Genomic DNA, 21,946 nt, shown 5'->3' with positions numbered 1-21,946 from the left:
CATGTATTTTTTTGGTGTGATAATTTGTTTGTTGTTGAAGTATAATTGATTTATAGTATTAGTTTCAGATGTGCAACATAGTGACTTGATATTTTTATAGATTATACTCCATTTAAAGTTATTTTAAAATAATGTGTATATTCTTTGTGTAGTACATTATATCTTTGTAGGTTATTTATCTTGTACCTAGTGGTTTGTACCTCTTAATCCCCTTTCCCTATTTGTACCTCCTCTTTCCACTGGTAACCACAAGTTTGTTCTCTGTATCTGTGAGACTGTTCCTGTTTTGTTATATTCATTTGCTTGTTTGATTTTTTAGATTCTACGTACAAATGAAAACATACAGTATTTGTCTTTCTCTTTCTGACTTACCTCACTAAGCATAATACCCTACAGTTCCATCTATGTTGTTGCAATGGTGAAATTTCATTTTTTATGGCAGAGTAATATATTTAATATTTATCCATCCATCTGTTGATGGACACTTAGACTTAGGTTGCTTCCATGTTTTGGCTATTGTGAATAATACAGCTATGAACATTGGGGTGCATATATCTCTTTGATTTGGTATTTTCATTTTCTTTGGATCTATACCTAAGAGTGGAATTGCTGGATTATTTAGTAATTCTATTTTTAGTTTTTTGAGGACCCTTCATAATATTTTCTGTGGTGACTGTAGCAATTTACATTCACACAGATAGCGTATTAGGATTCCCTTTTCTGTAAATCCTTGCCAACATTTTATTATTTGTTGTCTTTTTGATGACAGCCATTCTGACATGTGTGATGTGATAGCTCATTGTGGTTTCGATTTGCATTTCCTTTTTGATAAGTGATACTGAGCATCTTTTCATGTGCCTGTTGGCCGTATGTATGTCTTCTTTGGAAAAAAATGTCTGTTCAGGTTTTCTCTCCATTATAAAATCAGTTTGTTTGTTTTTTAGATATTGAGTTGTATGAGCTGTTTATGTATTTTGGATATTAATCTCTTATCAAACATATAATTTGCAAATATTTTCTCCCATTCAGTAGGTTGTCTTTTCGCTTTTGTCAGTGGTTCCCTTTGCTGTGCAAAAGCTTTTAAGTTTAATTAGGTACCATTTGTTTATTTTTGCTTTTACTTCCCATGCCTGAGGAGACATATCCAAAAAAATATTTCTAAAATTTATGTTAAAGAGTGAACTGCCTATGTTTTCTTCAGGAGTTTCATGTATTCTGGTCTTATCTTTGGGTCTTTAATTCATTTTGAATTTATATTTGTGTATGGTTTGAGAAAATACTCAAATTTCTCTTTATACATGTATCTGTTCAGTTTTCCCATTACCATGTATTAACGAGAGTATCTTTGGCTCATTGTATATTTTGACTTGTTTGCTGGAGGTTATTGACTGTAAGTGTGTGGGTTTATTTCTGGGCTTTCAATTCTATTCCATTGATCCATGTACCTGTTTTATTTTCCAGTACCATACTGTTTTGAATACTGTAGCTTTGTAGTATAGTCCAATAAAGTCAGGTAGTATGAAACCTCTAGCTTTGTTCTTTTTTCTCAAAAATTGCTTTGGCTATTTGAAATCTTTTGTGGTTTCATATAAATTTTAGGATTTTTTTTAGTTTTTTAAAAAATATAATGAGTATTTTGATAGAGATTGCATTAAGTTTGTAGATTGCTTTGAGAAGTATGGACATTTTAATAATGTTAATTCATCCAATTCATAAACCTGGCATATCTTCATTTATTGCTATCATCTTCTATTTCCTTTGTCAGTGTCTTATTGTTTTTAGAGTGTAAGTTTTTCACCTTCATGGTTAACTTTGTTCCTAGATATTTTATTCTTTTTTGATGCAATTATAAGTGGGATTGTTTTCTTATTCTGATAGTTCATTATTGGTTTATAGAAAAGCAACAGATTTCTGTTTATTAATCTAGTATCCTGCAACTTTACTGAATTAATTTATTAGTTCTAATAGTTTTTTGGTGGAGACTTAAAGGTTTTCTATATACAGTATCATGTCATCTACACAATGGTGACAGTTTTATGTCTTCCCTTCCAACTTAGAAGCCTTTTATTTCTTTTCCTTCTTTGATTGCTGTGGCTAGGATTTTCAATACTATATTAAATAGAACTGGTGAGAGTAGGCATGATTTTAGAGGGAACTCTTTCAGCTTTTCACCATTAATTATGATGCTAGATTGGGTTTGTCATAAATAATCTTTGTTATGTTGAGATATGTTTCTTCTATAAAACTTTGTTGACAATTATTGTCATGAATGGATGTTGAATTTTTCAAACGCTTTTTCTGTGACTATTGAGATGATCATGTGATTTTTTAATCTTTGGTTTTGATATTAAAATGGGTGTTAAAGTATTGTTGTTATTATTATGAATTATTGTCAAATTCTCCTTTTATGTCTGTTAATACTTGCTTTATATATTTAGATATTCCTATATTAGGTACATTTATGTTTATGAATGTTATCCTCTTCTTGTATGATCTCTTTTAATTCCCTTCATTGACTTTTGTTATAGACTTTGTTTTAAAGTCTATTTTGCCTGATATGATTATTCCTACCCACAGCTTTCTTTTTGTTTCCATTTGCATTGAATATCTTTTATCATCTCCTCAATTTGTGCCTGTCTTAAGCTCTGAAGTAAGTTTCTTGTAAGCAGCTAAAGATAAGTCTTGTTTTTTCATTCAGCTAGCTATCTTATATCTTTGATTAGAGCATTTAGTCCATTGATATTTAAAGTGATTATTAATAGGTATGTACTTATTGCTATTTTGTTACTTGTTTTCTCTTTGTTCTTAAAATTTTTCTCTGTTCTTTTCTTCCATTTTTCTGTTCCTTGTGGTTTGATAATTTCTTTAGTGTTGTGTTCCTTTCTCTCTAGGTTTTGTGTATCTGTTGTAGGTTTTTGATCTGTGGCTATGATACAGTTCATATATTTTGATCTATAGCTATATCTACTTGTTTTAAACTGATAGTCATTTAAGTTAACATACATCCTGAAAGTTGTAGACTTTTTACTGCTCTCCTCCAGGTTTTGTGTTTTTGATGTCATATTTTACTTCTTCATGTCACTTCTTAACAGTTTTTTTTTTTTAGTTAATAGTTGATTTTACAAATTTTGTCTCTTAAACCTTCATACTAGCTTATTTAAGTGGTTGATCCATAGTCTTTATTATCTATTTGCCTATTACCTGATTTTTCCTTTCCTGTAATTTCTTATTTCTTATTCTAGCCTTTGTTTTTCATTTAAAAAAGACCCTTCAACACAAATTGTAAAGTCAGCTTAGTATTGATGAACTATTTTAGTTTTTGTTTGTCCTTTATCTCTCCTTCAATTCTCACTGATAACTTTGCAAGGTAGAGTATCCTGGGTTGTAGGTTTTTCCCTATGAACACTTTGAATGTATCATGCCACTCACTTCTGGTCTGCAGTTTCTGAAGAAAAGTCAGCTGATAGCTTTATGTGACGCTTTGCTTTTCTCTTACTGCCCTCAGAATTCTCTCTTTATCATAACTCTTGCTATTTTAATTATGATATGTCTTCTAGTGTTTCTCTTTGGACTCATCTTGTTTGGGACTCTATGATTCCTATACTTGCGAATCTGTTTCTTTCTTTAAGTTCAGGAAATTTTCAGTTATAATTTTATCAAAGACACTTTCTACCACTTTCCTTCTCTCTTCACTCTCTGGGCCTCCTATAATGTGAATGTTAATATGCTTGATGTTGTGTCAGAAGTCCCTTAAACTAACTTTATTTTTTTTTTAATTTGTTTTCGCTTGTTTTGGTTGGATGATTTTTATTGTTCTATCTTTCAGATTGCTTTTGGGTTCTTCCGTATCACCTAATCTGCTGTTAATTCATTATAGTGTATTTTTCATTTCAGTTATTTTATTCTTTAGTTCAAACTAATTCTGTTTTATATTTTCCCATTCTTTCTTAAAATTTTTTATGTTTTCATCTATTCTTTTCCCAAATTCTGTTAGCATTCTTATTACTATTGCTTTGAATTCTTTGTCAGGTAAATTATTTGTCTTTGTTTCATTAAGGTTTTTTCAGTTTTGTTTTCTTGTTCCTTCATTTAAAACAAATTGAAGTACAAATTAACATTATCCTTATGAAAAGCTGAGAAACCCCAGAAGTCTTAAAGAAATGTTTCCAAAAGATGAATTGAAAATAAATGGTTGAAAAATATATACCAGAGTTATTGTGGGCGAGAGATACTTCATAAAGATAAATAGTACTGCAGTTTTAAATTTACATGTTCTTTATAACTTGACTGGAATTACAATGAAAAAGTTGCCTAAAATAAAAGTGGAGGTAGACAAATCCATGATAATAATTGGAAATTTTAACATACCTCTTTCAACTAAATGATAGAACCAACTGTCAAAAAATCCTTAGGCTAAAATATACAAAGAACTCTTAAAATTCAACAAAAAAATAAACAAACAACCTAATTAAAAATGGGCCAGAAACTTTAACAGACACCTGACCAAAGATGATATACAGTTGGCAAATAATCATATCAGAAAATGATGCATATCATAAGTCATCAGAAATGCAAAATAAAATAACAGTGAGATACTACTATACATCTATTATGATGACCAAAATCTAGAATGCTGACGACACCATGTGCTGACAAGGATATGAAACAACAGGAACTGTCATATATTTCTCCTGGAAATGCAAATTGGTACAGCTATTTTGCGACACAATTTTGCAGTTTCTTATGAAAGTGAGCTTTCTTATACTATACGATCCAGCAATCACACTTCTTGGAATTAATCCAAAGGAGTTGAAAACTTATGTCCACACAAAAACTTTCAAATAGATATTTATAGCAGCTTTATTTATAGTTGCCAGTACTTGGAAGAAATCAAGATGTCCTTTTGTAAGTGAATGGATAAATAAACTATGGTAAATCTAGACAGTGGAATATTATTCAGCACTATAGGAAGTGGCCTATCAAGCCATGAAAAGACATGGGAATGAAAAGATATTCCAGGGAATATATATGATAAAAGTCATATAAGAAGACCACTCTGAAAATTATGTAGATATTAATGAGAGATTCTAAAGAACAAAAAATTGATGAATATGCCATGTTTACTGACTGCAAGACATAATAATGCAGTGGTATAATTTCTTTCCAAATGAATCTATATATTTAACACAAAATCCCAGCACTATGTGAATATGTGTGTGTGTGTGTGTGTGTCTGTATGTGTGTAAACAGACCAGGTGAACCAAAATTTATAGGAAAATAAAAATCATAAATATGCAAAGTAATCATGGAGCATTAAAGTAAACTGGACAACTTACAGATATCACCATATATTATAAAACTAGACTAATTAAGATAGTGTAGATGAAAGTAACTATAAAACGGATTAGAGAATCCAGAAGCAGACTCAAACATACACAGCCCCGTATTATTATAACAGCAGTGACAATGCAGTTTATCCTTCTTACATCTTACATGAAAATCAATCCCAGGAAGATAGCTCATGGAAATGTAAAATGTAAAATAAATAAACAAATAAATAAATAAGTAACACTTTAAGGAGAAAATATAGAAGATTATCTTGATGAATTTCAGGTAGGCAAAGGTTTCTTAAATAGGATATACAAGTGTGGACCAAGAAGACAAATAAAATGGATAAATAAATTGATAAAATGGACTAAATGGACTATATTATACTTGCAACCTTCTGTTCTTCAAAAGACACTATTGAGAGAGCTAAAGAGCCACCCATGAAACAAGAGATGATATTCACAATACACACCTCTTATAAAGAACTCTTCATTTGAGTATATAAATATCTCCTTCAAATTAATAAGAAAAAGTAACAAAAGTTGTACTAATAATCAGAAAATTGATAAAATTAAAGACACCATGCCATACTTACACAGATCCACTAGAATGGCTAAAATGAAACCAACGGGGGAGGGTATAGCTTAAATGGTAGAGTGCATGCTCTGCATGCATGAGGTCCTGGGTTCTATCCCCAGTATCTCCTTTAAAAATAAATAAACCTAATTACCTCTCCCCCACCACTGCCCAAACAAAAATACTTAAATAATACAATAATAAATAAATAAAATAAAATAACTAATATAAAATGAAACAGACGATCTCAAGTTTGATAAGAAAATAAAATGTCAGAGACTGCAGGTGAAAAGGTTTGTAAAAATGTTTATACAGTTCATAAAACCCTTAAACAATATTCAGTAAAGCTGAGCATATGCACACCTGTGACACACTCCTGAGTACATCCCAGATGAATGTGACCACACATACCTCAGAACACATGTATTAAAATATTTGTTATAGCACTAGTCGTAATGGTTCAAAATGTGGGATAAACAAATATTCACTCAATAGAATAGCATACAGAAATAAGAATGAATATTTTACATGTACACAGAACAATATAAATGAATCTGACAAATAAAATATTGAGCAAAGGCACCAGAAACAAAGGATTGTATTCTGTTTGATTGTATGTAAATATACATAAAATATTCAAGCTAGAAAGACAAATTTATATCTTCAAAAGTCAGGATAGTGTTTAGCTTTGTTTGGCGGAGAGGTGAGCAGTGAATATAAGAATGTAAACAAATTTGCTAGCATCCCGTTTCTTTTTCTGATTAAACTTAGCCAAGTGTGCTGAGCTATACATTTATGATATATACACATTCAATTTAATAACTTAGCAAACTAAGTTATTTCTGTCCTGATACAGTATATTTTCATTATTGGTTTTTCTCAAATGCTAAGTATATACATTAAATAATTCTGTTAATATTTCTACTGTCGATATCTCTCTGTGCAAATTCTTCTCATACTGTAATATATAGATGGCGGTTGCAGCCTTTGAGAAGAAATTCAGTAATTGGTTCTGGAAATATCATGGAGGATAGAATTTATTCCAGAACTATAGCTTATGTTTTTTAAAGAGATAGCAACATCAGAGACAGGCCATCCTCTGCTTAAAATAAGAAGCTTCAATAAGCATATTCCAACACACATGACAAAGGAAAAGGCACTTCTCGATTGTACAACTATCATCTTTAGTTATCAATTTAACTGCCTCTACCTACTCTGTCTTACTTAATTCAGAGCTAATCAGGTTTCCTATCTCATGTCTCATTATTTCAGTTCATCTTCCCAGAGGATATTTTAAAACAAATGTGTGATCAACTTATCCCCAATACTTAAAATTCTTCAAATATCCTACTTTTGCATATGGGCCAAAGTTCACATTCCATAGTCAATCCTAGAAGTGTCTCTGTGATTGGCTTTCACTTAACAATAGAGCCTGTCTCTGGTCTTACCTATCTCTCATGTTCAAGTTCTATGACCCTGGCATAAGACTTGCTAACATTTATAGGAACCATGTGTTCAGTATTTTTTCAGTTTTATTGAGAAGTAATTGGTAATAAGTTTATGCCTTTTAACATGAGAACTGCTTTTTCTGGAATGATCGTTTATCCACTTGGGAATAATCATTCGTGATGTCTCAGCTCAAAGCTCATCTTCCAGGTCCTGTTTTGTAATACTATACGTTATGGGTAATATTGCTACACTTATAACTATTTACTGCACTAATTACAATGTTTAACATTTTAATATTTCTCAAATTCCAGACTATATAAGCTTCTTGAGTACAATGGGACATTTCCTATACTTTTATCCTGAGTTTCCAGCTCCATGTCTGGTCTATGGGAGGAGAAATGAGACTCGCATGAATTAGGTTACGTTTGGCTGTGAGGAAAGTAGAACTGAAAGTTGTAGTATTTCAGCATAGACTTTTATTTCTTTATTACATAAAAAAATCTAGGGGTAGGTAATGAGGGTTGTATGACAGATACATAGTGCTGTGTCCCTTGACTTGTCTTACTTCTCTGCTGCATGTGACTCCTATTCACAGAATCACCCCATGATTTAGAAAAGGGGAGAAGAGCTTAAAATTACATTTAAAGGAAATTACCAAGAGTGTCAGAGAACATTTCCATTAACACTCCGCTGGCCACAGTTTTGTCACATGGCCTTACCATTTCCAGTGGAGGCTCTGCATACAGTACTTATCCTGTCTCCTCCCCCATCTTCCACATCCTCTTCTCTTCCTCCTCTTACTGCTAAACTGCCTTCCTTTCCCCTCCCCGGTCCCTACTCCTGCTGTCTCCACCCCCTTTTTAATTTCTCTAGACCACACTTCTTCAGTCTGCAGCACCATATTGTCCTGGAAATCTTCCTTGAGTGCATGGCATAAGTGATGCAGACCAACAAGACAGACATCTGAGCATATTGAATTAAGAAGATGAATATTCACATTAAATGATACATGTAAGCAAATTTTATACTGGTAGATATATTATGATTTATGATTTATGATTTATACAGGCATATAAATTATTCTATAGAGTCAATTACCTCTCAGAATTCAATTCTGTGATCTTTGTTCTATCACAACCCTGTAAATACATATGTGCATATAAATTCCTATGTTGATTCATTTAACCCATATATTATTTTTTACCATACAGTAATTTAGTGAAATTGTAAAAAGGTTTATATTTAATGTTTAGTTCTCTATACATATAATCCTTAACTGGGTGATTTATTTTTGATTCACCATATAGTCAGATATATTTCTTAACTGAATATATGGCCAAGATGGAGAATTATTCCTGTTGTAATATTACTATTTCTAATGGCAATTTGAAGATATTGAATTTGACAGACTTGGGCAGATTTGCCCACAGTCAAAAAGATGCAGCCAAAGTATCTGTTGCCATGGTATTTCACTGTAGGGTACCCTGATACGCTGTCTATTTTATTATTCTTGTGGAAGCAGAGTTACTTTTTAAGAAATGAAAAACATTCCGAAGAATCTTGTCTTTGAAAGAAAATAAAAAATAAGCATAAGAACTTGAATACATTTCTTAAATAGAGTTTTGAAAAGACCCCCTTGATGATACGTTACAAATACACACATATCTAGGAAATAAAAATGACATCTGTTTAGGTGATTTTATTTTACTTTAAATAGTATTCTATCTTTTTTAGAAATTGAAATTGCCTTAAACTATGCACATACATGAAATCTTGATATTAAACATCCAGTTATATATTACAGGCTGCGACTTAATGAAAAATTTAAACTGTAATGAATACATATATATATATATATATATATATATATATATATATACACTCATAAAAGTATAGCATAACCTAACAATTTTCAAATAGCAAATATACTCATGGAAAAACACTCTGATTAATACCTGTACCCTCTCAGCTTCCACACAAAGGGAACCATCATCTTGTCTTCTATCAACAGTGATTGATTTTTCTGCCTTTTGAATTTACATAAATGGGATTGTAAAATATTTAGTCTGTACTTGGTTTATTTTTTCTCAATCTTATGTTTGTGGAATATATCAGTGGCTTACATATAGCATTAATTTGTTGATTCTCAAGAAATATAATATTTTATTGTATAGATCATGGTTTTCAACCAAGGCACTACTGATATTTTTGACCAGATAATTCTTTAGTTGGGTTCCTTTACAAATCGTGATGCCATGAAATTCTGTATCTTTTGTTGCCCATACATACATACTTTTGTTGAGTTTATATCTAGGATTAAAATTGTTGAGTTGTAAGAAATGGATATGTTCCAAGTAGTTTTTAGAGTGATTATACCAGTTTACCCCCTCACAGAGTCCCAGTTGCTCTAAATCCTCTAAACCAACACTTGTTATTTTAAAATTTTTCCTGAAATAGATGTTTAATGAAATCTTGTTATGGTTTTATGTCCATTTCCCTGATGACTCATAAACCGTTATCAGCTCTTTCAAAGTTTATTAACTATTTGGATATTTTCTTTGTTTATGTTAAAATATTGAATTAAGCCCTTGCATGTTTTATGTCTGTGGGGTCACCCATCTTGTTTTTATCAAGGTAGGGGAATGTGTCTATATTCTGGATATAAAAGGATGTATATTCATGTTGTAAGATAGGAAGTATCTTCTCCCATCTGTGATTTGCCTTTTCATTCTCTCCATGGTATCTTTTGACTAGGCTTTTTCTACCTCTGGTTTACACCCATTTCAAGTATGTGTCCTTCCAAGGTCCATACTAAGACCTTTGGTGTTTAACCAGGTGGGTTGTGAACTCGTTTTGTGACTCTCAAACATTGCAATCACATTTTCAGCTGCTTTCTAACATTCCCACTGTATAGCTTGGAAGGCAAACGCCTCATGCCAAGAACTAAAGCAGAGTATCGGTCTCACTTCACTGGGCTTCTCTTATCTCTGGGATCTTAACCCCTAAAGTGGTGTTGACCGGGCATTTCCAAACTGCCTTTGTTTTCTCCTCAGCTAGCTTTTCTCCATCTTAGCTGCTTTCTGCTAAACTCAGCTTCCTGCGCAGAGCAGCTTCAATATTACCAACTGGCTCCAGGGCGAAAGTGTAGCACAGAAGTTAACTCACTGTAACAAGTTTCCCTTTTATGGGTCCCTGTCCCCTCAAATCCTGGCTGCTTCAGCTCTTCAATGACATAAAACACGTTAAAGAAATTACCCAAATTTCTAGTTGTTCTTATAGGAAATGTTTTTCCACAACATTGAAGTGGAATTCTATCAATGAGTAATTTTACAGCAGAGAAAGTATAGGTATGAGACAATACTTAATGAAGTTCATAAAAATTCTACCATGTGGTTTCTGTATTGGCAACCATTTTAATGTCAGAGAAATGAGTGGTTGTTTCAGCCCCCTACTTAATGCTCCCAAAGATTTTGGATTTGAATTTTCACAGTCTTTTTAATTGTTTCTTTTTATCACCATAGCTGAGTTTTTTGCTGTTGTTGTTTTGTTATTGCAGCACTGGCTTATTTAATGTTTCCAACCTTGGGTTTCTTGCAAACTATCTTTTCTCATATACAAATATGACACTATTAAAAGTAACAAATTGTACTGTGACCGTTGTAAGGAAAATATTCCTCTTTTATTGGGATTTGGTAGAGAACGATTTGTTGTCTTTCTGATATTTGATGTTTTTTGTTAGACCGTGTCAACTGCCATGGATTATGCTTTAAACTATAAAAATGAATAACAAAAGAGAAGAATATACATGAATGTTTTCCTCCAAATTAGGAGCAGAGCTACAAGGCTATGTGAAATAGATTGTATGACTAATTATATTTATGCCTTTGGAAATAAGTCCAGTGTATCCTTGAAATTGTATACATTTCCCTTTTACCTTATTTTTTAGCTTTTCATTGTCATTTTTTTTTTTTTAAATGGGAAGTTATTCCTTACTCATTCCTTACTCATGGATTGAAAGAATGAATATTGTTAAAATGTTCATACTGCGTAAAGCGATCTACAGATTCGATGCACTTTCTGTCAAAATTCAAGTGGCATTTTTCACAAAAACAGAACAAACAGTCCTAAAATTTGTATGGAACCATTTAAAAGATCCTGAATAGCCAAAGTAATCTTGAGAATGAAGAACGAAGCTTTTTGTTCTTTTTGTCAGGGAAACAGTGGTCACTGAGCTAAGGTGTTCATATCCAGTTGTACAGGTATACGTTTGAGAGTTCTTATAATCATGATTGTTACGTTACGATTACAATGAAATGTGTTAATATGTTACACTTTTAGCCAGTGCACATTAATATCTATTACCTAAGAAGAATCTCATAATAATATCGGCAAGAACAATTTATTATAGGTTACCATTTTACGGGTAAGTGTATCTCAGAGTTTTAAGCAGGATCAAAAATTAATACATGCAAATGTAGCACTTGAAACAAAAGCCTCTGAGTTATAAAAAGGGGAAAGTACACAAGAAAAATTATTACATGGATCAGCATGTGATCAGAATACTTAATGCATGCATTTTTCTTGTATGATGAAATAAATCATGGATATTTTAAAGTATTTTTCTGAGTAATGTTAGCACATCCAATGCCCTACTTACTCTGTATGTTAGGACACCTACTGTGCTAGGTAAGCTACGCTACGCTTTCACAAGTGAGGCAAACACTTAACTGTCTGTTACCTTTGCTTGCTGGGAGAGAAGAAAATACCAACAGAATGCATCTAATAGAAAAGCTAAGATTATAAAAACATATTTTATTGCATATTTATTGTCAATAATATGATTGATTAAAAATGAAAACCATGTAATGCTAAACTCTGATATAAATACTGTTATTGCTGTTGTATAGTTTCAATTTCCTACCATATCCAACTTACTCATTTATTTTAATCTACTCCAACCACCTCCTATCCCAAGGGAATGCATTACATAATTCTTGATGCTTCCTCCTGTACATGGTTAATTAGATTAAATGTTAGGTCAAATTATGACAATCAGATTCCATTGCTAAAAAAACTTTTGACTAAGCTGCACAAAATTATAAATGGAAGGCTGTGACCACTTGAATTAAAGATCCTCCAGCCTTGCTGTTGGAGTGGACATAGCTGTTATCTGCATGTTGTGCACAAATCAGCATGATGTGGGTACCAAGCATATAATGACAAAAAATAAGCAAGGACACCTTGAACTATTAAAATCCATTAAAGGTCTGCATTTATTTAAAATACTCTGCAACATTCTTTTATTGTTAAGGATCACAGAAAATTTATTCATATTTTTCTTCAAATTTCTTTCAGGGCTAATTGCTCAATTTATTAATCTGTCACGTGACCTAGTAGTTAATTTGAGAAAAGGAAAGTTACCTGCTGATGATGGTTTTAATTGTTGCACAATCTTCGTCAGTCTTTCTGGTAACAGAGTTAAGGCTTTTATTGCAACAGTACAGAGTGAGTAGGTGCAAGTTTCTTTGAAAAACTAAGAATAACAGTCTGTGCTAAATTCTCTTTTTTTCACAAGTAGCTTTGAATCATGTAGGCATTTGAAGTCCAAAACTATTTTAATATTTTAAAACTGTAAGTGAAACAAATGTCACGAAACTAAAAGATGCATAAATGAATGAGAAAATGAAACCTAAATTTGATTCCAGAAAACTAAACAAACATGACCTTAATAATAGTTGGTATCTTGCATTAAAAACCCAGAAAAGAGAAAAGACTTGATTCTTTTGTGACTGAAATAAGATGGCATTTAATTCTGTCTCTCAGCTAAAATCTTTTCTGTGGAACATAAAGTACTAACATTTATGTGCATTTTTTTTTCTAGCATTAAGTGTCCTTGATAACATTTTCTTATAAGCTCTAAATTCTAGTGTTCTACCTTCTTCTGATAGTGTTATCTTTATTTTACATACTAGAGTCTATAAGATATTTTGTTGAAATAAATATGTCTAAACCATTCATCTTTCTAATTTATTTATCATGTTATTGAAGTAAAAATTTTGACCATTCTCCTATTCTTCCCTCCAAAATAAGAAAACACAATTTGATTTTGTTTTGCCTTAAGTAAGTGAGCTACAGTAGAAATCGTGTCAAGGCAATAAATGAAGTTATTCGACACGTGAATGGCCCACAAGTGACAGTGTATACATCTAAGAATGATCTTTAGTATAGCATATTAGTTATAGGCGATCCAAATGAAATAGGGTTCCTAGTTCTGTAAAGAATTAATTCCACAAGAAATAAATGCCATTCAGTTTAAAATATCTACCTTCATGAGATTATTTAATCAAATAATGACAAATAATTGATGGTAAATACAAAATCACAAGTATGCTGAAAGAGGCAATGAGACATTTGTGTTCTTTGAAACTCCTGCCTCATTCACCTTTATTTTCTTAGTTTATAAAGCATATTGACATGTAGAATATAATATTTTGTCTCTTTTCCAAATATGCATATGTGTATTTAATATATAAATTCTAGATGTATAGATAGGTGGGTGGATGGATGTATCGATGAGTGGAGAATAGTTGGATAGACGTATAGAACTATGTGTTATATCTGAATCAAGAAAAATAAAGAAAATTGTGGTTAAACCTTAATACATCTTTTTTTTTTTAACATTTAGGATTTAGTTTTTGGAACATAGTTTTGTAAGCCATATATTTCATTTTAAGTTGGTTCTCACTTTAGCAATGAGTGGACTGCAAAGATGGTGCACATATGGTCAAAATATTTCATGTAGCTTCCACAGTTCAAAATAACAAGACTATGCTGATTAAGAAAAAATACCGTGTGTTATTTATTTATAAAGATAAATACACATCTTTTTATATAGAGAAAAAAATAACACAATGCATCATTCTAAAAGCATACATCTTTTATATTTATTGTATGACTGAGCTTTAATAAACATTTCTAAAACTAGAAATACTTTTTGAAAGAAGAAAATTAACTACCCTTAAATTGTTTTAAATGATAACTTGGAATAGTATTATGCAACTCTTAAACACGTTGATTATGCAGATTATGTAAAAATATGGAAAATGTTAATGAAATTATGTTAAGTGAAATAAAAATATATACATTGTGTTTGCACACACCATGCTAATTCTAGCCTCCATTTTTGGCTTTTAATTTCATTACACTTGGAATCCTGCAACTGACACTACATTCAGTCTAGAAAAGTTCCCACTCACACTTTAAGACATTTCAGGAATCAGTCACTATTCCTGAAATATTTATTCATTTTATGCTACTATAATGCCTAGTGAAGAATTTATTATTATACATGTCACATTGCATGGTAATCATCTATGTAAAATCTCTCTTGCTTCTAGACTATTACTTTCCTAAAGGCTGTAATTGCCTTTTTCAGATTTGTAACCCCAGTACATAACACAGTGCTTAACATAGTCTTGAGCATTATATAGGTAAAACATTGTTGCCCTCTGCAATCAAGCATCATGGTACCACTGTTTCTGCACTTGTGAGTATTGTTAGAACTAGAGAAGAGACAAGTGATCACCCTCTACCCTTAACTTCATCTCTCAGCGCATTCTTAGAATAATTCTTTTGAAACCCATGCAATTAGCTAAATTCACAGTGTATCACACCACTACATTTTTTTTTCCTTATGGCCCAGAATGTAAGACACGTATAGAGCCAATGAGTAGAAAAGATTACTTGAAAAGATGAATGAATTGACAAGCATGTATCTAAAATTTTTTAAAGAAATGTTCATACAATACTTATTTATAAAAGCCCCAAACTAGAAACAACCCCAAATGATCATTATTAAAGGAATGGATAAACAAATCGTGTTGTGTTCCCAAAATGGCATCCTACCTACCAGTAAAAGAAATGGACCACAGATACACAATTATGAATAAACATCCAAAACTGATGTATGATACTGAGAAAAAGACATTGACAAAAGGGTACAACCATTATGAATGTATTTATGTAAAAATTAGACAAAAAAATCTATGGTGACATAAATCAAGATACTGATAGCATCTTGGGTTTGAGATAAGGATTTCCTGGGAAAGGGACTGGTGAACTTTCTGAGATAATAGAAATGTTCTGTACCGAGAGAGTTGTGGTTTACGTAAGTATGTACATTTGTCACAAGTCACCAACTTCCTATGACTTTAATATGCTTCCAATTCACTGTATGTAAATTATAAATCAGTTCAAAAAATGAAAATAAAATGCAAATGTGCTTAATATGCAGAACTTGAGAAGCTTATTCTAAAATGTATACGGAAACATAAAATAGCCAAAGCAATCTTAAAAAATAATTTTGCGGAACTCACAATGTGATTTTTAGTAAGTGCTGTAAAGATACAGTGATCAAGACAGTGTAGTATTGGGCTAAGGTTCTATAGATAGATCAATGGACTATAACAGATTATTGAGAAGAAATCCACACAAACGGGATGAATAGATATTTGAGCAAATTCCAATGGGAATTTAAAGAGGGAAACAACTTTTATTTCCAGTAAATCCCAAGGAGTCACCTGCATAGCTTGTAAGAAACAAACATGAACCTCAAGCCTTACATCACAACATACACAAAAAATAATTTAAATCTAAACTTAAGAACTAGACACAAAAACATTTTAGAAAGTAATTTATGTAAATATCCTTAATACTTGGAGTAAGCCAGGTTTCTTGTACAATACAAAACATTAGACATAAAAGAAAAATGCTAAATTGAGTTTCATAAACCTTAAAAATTTCTGATCTTAAAGGATACCAAAAGAAAATGAAAAGGCCATTACAGATTGGGAGAAAGTATTCATATTGTGTACAGCCTACAAAGTATTTATACACAAAACATACGGAGGCTCATAACTCAATGATAAATAAAACAAAACAAAATGAAACAACCCAACAAAAAGGGGGAAAAGACATGCACAAACACCTCACAAAACACAGTATAATAATGGTCAATGAGCACCTGAAAAGGTACTTAACATCAGTAATTAACAGGGAAACTTCAGTAAGAGATCATTTCATATATAGAATGGCCAAACTGAAAAGACTGGCAGCATGTCAAAGAGGGTATAAAGCAACTGAAATTTTCACAAATGGCAATAAAATTTGTGAGTGTAGAGAACTGTTTGGAAGTTTATTAAAAAGTTCAACACATACATATGTTATGAACTAGTGATTCCACAGTTAATTTAACTACGAAATAAAAGCTGATGTTTACAAAAAGAGCCATACAAGAATATTTATGGATGCCTTATTAGTAATTGCCAAAAATAGGAAAAAAAAGTAAGCACAAAAGAAAAAAGTCAAATGTCCATCAGCATGAAAATAGATACGTAAATGGTGGTATAAAATGAATACTTCTCTCTTACTAAATTGAACAGTATGTTGATGTTTGCTTGATATGGAAGCATCTCAAAATATTATGCTGGAAAATAGAAGCAGGCACAGCAGAATTTGATCAGGTATACAATATGATCAAGAACAAGCAAAACTAATCAATGATAGTACATATCAAAATTGTAGTCTCTCCTGATAATAGTGGAAATTGATAGGGGAGAGCAGGAGGACACTTCCTGTGGCCAAAGAAAAGTTCTGTATCTTAATTTGAATGCTGGTTATTCATGTGTATGCACTTGTGAAAACTCAACAGACAATACATTTTGTTATCTGTAAATTAAACCTCAATAAAAACTTACATTCTGATTACACATTTTTTTCCTTTTTTCTGCAGAATATATTTAGGGTCTCTTTTTATTTTAGTTACCTAATGGATACGGTCATGGGTAGCATTTTTTCTATTAAAAGGATAAGTGAATTTTCCTTATTTCTCATCATTGTCCATATTGTTCCTGTTAAAGGTCACTTTTATTTTTTAAAGATAATGGTGTTAGTTGATATATATTAACATCACTATTTCCGAAATCCAGCTAGAGCAACCATAGTCAATGCAAGGTTAGTTTTTCTCTATGCTTTTTTTTTTGTGTGTGATTTTTTTTTTCCTTTGGTTAAATATTATGTTTGCTCATTTAAGTGCCACAGTGTCTACAGCCTCCAAACAGAGTGAATTTTTATTTATACCTTTATCTGCTTTTACAATGGATTTGCTTTTGGAGAAACTAATATTTCACAAAACTAATCAGAACCAAGTGACATGAAATTCGGGGAGAGTTAGGTATGTGAGTGAGGGCTGTCTACAAGAATTACAGACTGAAGAAAGAAAAGGTGAAAGGAACTGAACTATTCATAAGCCCAGACTCTGGCATGAGGCACATTTTGGAAACTGAAAGTTTTTGCTTAAGGAGGCTCAAATGGCATAAGGTTGTAGAATGAATAAATGTTGTCTGCATGCTATAAAAGGCATAGATTTAACCCTAGTCTTGTCATTTACTAATTATGTAACCTCTGTAACTTTCATATGTATTTACTGTACATTAAGGCTAATAATATTCCTACTTGATAACTGTGAACATTAAATGCAGTACTAAATGTAAATGAGATGGCACATAATAGAATCTATATAAATATTAATTCCCTTTTGCTATACCAGGGTGAGGTAGTCAGGAGTCAGTGGGAAGATAACTTGTGGAGGCACAGGGTGTGGATCTGATGTTCAAGCAGAAGCTGAATATAAATTTGTCTACACAATTTAGCCTGCAGTTGAAATTGACAGTAATATAATCAGATGGAACATGCAGGAGATAAAGTGTACCCAGTCTTTGGCCTAAGGTTTTCCCTTCATCTCTGGTTTCTGACGTTTAAAATAACACTGAGGCTTTTATTTTAGTATAAATTTAGACTAGGGAAAATATAAACTGTAAAATATTCAATAGGTTATTTGAAGTGCTTGAAATAAATGCCAGAGTTTCTGAAGTAAATTATGGCTTTCAAAATAAGCTTAGGTTTAAAAATAAAGATATTTTGCACCAGAACTTCCAAGCAAGTCTCTAAGATCCATAAAGCTTTTCACTGCAGAATTACTTTTGGCTGCATTCGCCAACACCATTTTCTCTTCCTTCTATCCAGGCCAATCTCTTTCTTTTGATTCTCAGATAGCTTTCCACATTAGAGAAATATTCTTATTTGCTTCATAAAAATGAGTTCCCACAAAAATGGAAATCATAGAGCAGAGAAATAAGTAAGCCTATTAAAGTTTACTGCAGAGATTTGAGTTGGCTCAGACATCAACCATTCTTGGTCCTTAAACAGTGAGAAAGGGAGGCAACCAAGAGATGGGGCCAGCTCCAGTTTCCATGTCAGGGCAAAAAGCTGAAAGTGATCTAGTTGTAGAGATAGATGCCAAGGAATGGGGACTACTTAAGCGCCAGGTCTGTAGCAGTGCATTACTGGGCATATTTTTCTCCCAGTCCGTGATGGACTGAGCATTTGTAAAACTGAAAAGAAATTAATTACTAAAAAATGATCATGCATTTAAATGTAACGACAGTGTCAAAATGCTCTAAACTTTTCCAAATACTTACATTCAATTGCTGTACTGAATCCTAGACAGAGTAGTAACAAGCAGTACAACCAGAGTTAGTTCATGAACCACCAGTTGAGTAGCACTTGCTTATAAGGCATATTGGCCTGAATCCATGGTGAGTGAGTTAAAGAAAAAGCTCTTTTTATAAACCTAACAGAAAACAAAGCAAAATTTTGATTTTTAGTGTTTGCCAATTTTTATAATAACGTTTCCTCCATGGCTAATTTCTAGCTGCCAATATGATGTCCCTGAATGCACAGTGGGAGAATAAAAGTGCAGAAAACACTCTGGAGCCTCTTGAGAACTTCACTGGCTTAATACTAATTCAGGTAATGGTCAGCAGAAGTTTTATAGCCCATCTGTTATGTCAGTGAGGAATGTGACTGACATATTGGGGAGTTGAATTTTGGGGAGTAAGATCCCAAGGCACACATATTTTTGCTGGGGAATGTGTTTGTTCTTAGGAGATTCCATCGCTAAGCAAGCTACTCTGTGCTCCATGCCTGGGAAGAAGAAAGACTACCAGCCTCATTCGGAAGTGACCGGGGTCACTAATGTTAGAAGGGGATCAGGGTTATTCATTAGAGAAGTTGGTTGTAACCCCAAAGTATTTTATTTGCCCAATGTATTCTCCTCTCCTAACACAGAATCTTGCTTACTCTTGCCTTAAAACATGAGTTGCATATTGTTCTCATACAGCAGAAGACTTATCCAAAACCAAAAGGATTAAAAGGTTTTAAATTTGTTCATGATCTCAAAGCCAAAAATTGTGAAGCTGAGACTTGAAAAGTAGTCTGACTGAAGCTGGAAATCTTGACCTGTAATTTACACTTAGGTCTTAGGGTGCAGCTGGACAAGGAGAGAGGGGTTGAAAGGAAGATTTTTGCTCAGTGTCTTTAGTTCTCAAGGTTCAGTGAAGATTCTTCAAGGGCTTCATGGAAACCAGGAACGAAAAAAAAAAAAAAAAAAAAAAAGCCTACTGTAATTCACCAACACGCAGATTAAGTGCTGTGCACCAGAAATTGACACATTGTAAACTGACTATATTTCAGTTAAAAAAAAAAAACAGAAAACACATACATTCTATCTACCAGCCTCTTTGCTAATATAATAGCTAAAATCAGCCCTTATATTAAAACAAAATAACACTGCTTAATTTCAAGCTTCCTCTTGTTATTTCACTTAAAAAAAAACATTTTCTCTCTTTCAGATGCCAGGTGCTTTCCTGACAAAAGTATGCCATTGAAGTGAGTTTTCTTTTGGAAAATAATTTTTTAAGAGCTTTTGTTTCATATAATTAGCAAATATCAGACTGTGTCTTTCTTGGTGTAGTTAGGTACATTAATTTTTCATCCCTCTGTCAGTTCATAAAAGACCCAGCATATACAAAACCCTCTATTACCATCATTTGCTTTTTTTTTTGTGGTTTACTTCAAAAACATCATCATCATCATAAAACAAATGAGACAACTTTAGGTGTGTATATCAGGTTAAAAAAAATTGCAAGATAACTTCAGGCACCATATCTTTTCCTAGAAAGAATTATTTTGGTTGAGAAAAACATATTAGACTGTTTTCAGTATGGAAGTCAGGGTATAGAAGGCAAGGCTGGGGGATGAATATGGCCACCCACAAGAGCAGTCTTCTAATGTTGAGGGCTGTAATAAACACATGGAACCTAGTAATGTGAGAGTCAATGGAACAGATATTCTGATTTCTTTTTTCGCCCTTTCAGTTTCCTGCTTGTGTTTCCCATTGGTTGAATCCAGCTTGGTAGTGGGGAACAAAGAAGCTCTTGCAGGCAGTCCATACACATCAGACTCCCAGGACACAGACCAGGGCAACAAAAGATAAAGTGTGGATCAAGAAAAACAAATGGAAACCACTGCACAAATTAAGGGTTAAAAGCTCCATGAGAAATTAATAAGAATACACAGATAGGGCCAAGAAGTACAGAAAATAGAAAAAAAAGAAGATACAAAATGGGAGGTGGTTCTAAGCAACATACCCAGAGGCTTTGGGGAACTGCTGGAGAAGTTGTCCAATAAAAAACATCAGGTAGTTAGATAAGTAAGGGCACTGAGCAGACAGATGGAGGAGAGAGAGGATGGTCTGGAAGATGACGTCATGCCCGCCTCCAGATAAAGGGGCTTTACTTCTTCTAAATGAGTGCCAGCAAGAAGCTGGTTAGAACCTGACAGCCACGACTGCACGGTAGCAGAAAGGACTTAACTGGACATGACCCAGTGCTCGTTGTATTGTAATTGACATTGTGGTTTAGCCCCACCCTCCATGGGTTTTACTGTGTACACCAGGGGTAAGGGCATGCACAAAGGGATCAAACATGACTAAGCATTCCAGGGGCAAGAGCCATCAATCAGTCAAGAGACCACTTCTGAGTGAGGTTATAAGTGAAAGGGGAGACAGAAACCACCCCTTTTCCTCCCTTGGATCAGCCTGCCTCCCATTCTTGGAGGTGTGCTTTTCCTTTTCTAAGTAAATCTTTTAAAATCTCTCACTACACAACACACCGTCTCCCAACTGTAAACTTATCTTTCAGGTAAGCCAAGAACTGGGGTCTTTACCTTTTGGGGTAACAGAAATATCTAATGGTAATTAGTATCTGCAAATCTCAAACTCCCAATTTATCCCTTCCCATCCCATTTCCCCCCTGGTAACCATAAGTTTGTTCAATTAAAAAAAAAAATGGTAAAATGGCCAAAGGCCTTTTAGTAATAAGGATGCATGAGATTCATTTTTGCAGTGTCAACCTAGTTATCACATAACTTGCCCTCAGTGCTACCACAGTGTCACCATAGATACATACCTTCAGTTGAATTCTGCCACATAGACATTTATTTTTAATAGCGCCCCATATGAAGCAACTTGAGAATGAGAAAGGAAAGCAGTGGATGGGGAAAGTTTACAGAAACAAACAAAAAAAGTCATTGAATGTGTTAGCAACTCCAAACTTGTTCTGCTTGCCACATGACAGGCCAGTAAATTGGGAGATGTGGTGTTGGGGCAAGAAATAACGACTTTATTCAGATGGCA

At 33.0% G+C, this 21,946-nt stretch overlaps 1 long non-coding RNA gene across 1 annotated transcript; it reads left to right on the top strand.

Annotated features, from left to right (window-relative positions):
• The first annotated feature begins 1,387 nt into the window (after positions 1 to 1,387).
• LOC116665426 lies at positions 1,388 to 21,401 on the top strand. The gene is made up of 3 exons (XR_004322026.1): positions 1,388 to 1,398; positions 12,864 to 12,866; positions 20,951 to 21,401. It is a non-coding gene; the product is annotated as an uncharacterized LOC116665426 (long non-coding RNA).
• The last annotated feature ends 545 nt before the right edge of the window (positions 21,402 to 21,946 follow it).

The sequence above is a fragment of the Camelus ferus genome, chromosome 8 (genome assembly GCF_009834535.1).
Source record: "Camelus ferus isolate YT-003-E chromosome 8, BCGSAC_Cfer_1.0, whole genome shotgun sequence".
Classification (NCBI taxonomy): domain Eukaryota; kingdom Metazoa; phylum Chordata; class Mammalia; order Artiodactyla; family Camelidae; genus Camelus; species Camelus ferus.
The sequence above is the reverse complement of the archived record's forward strand: the minus strand, read 5'-3'. Positions and strand labels throughout refer to the sequence as shown.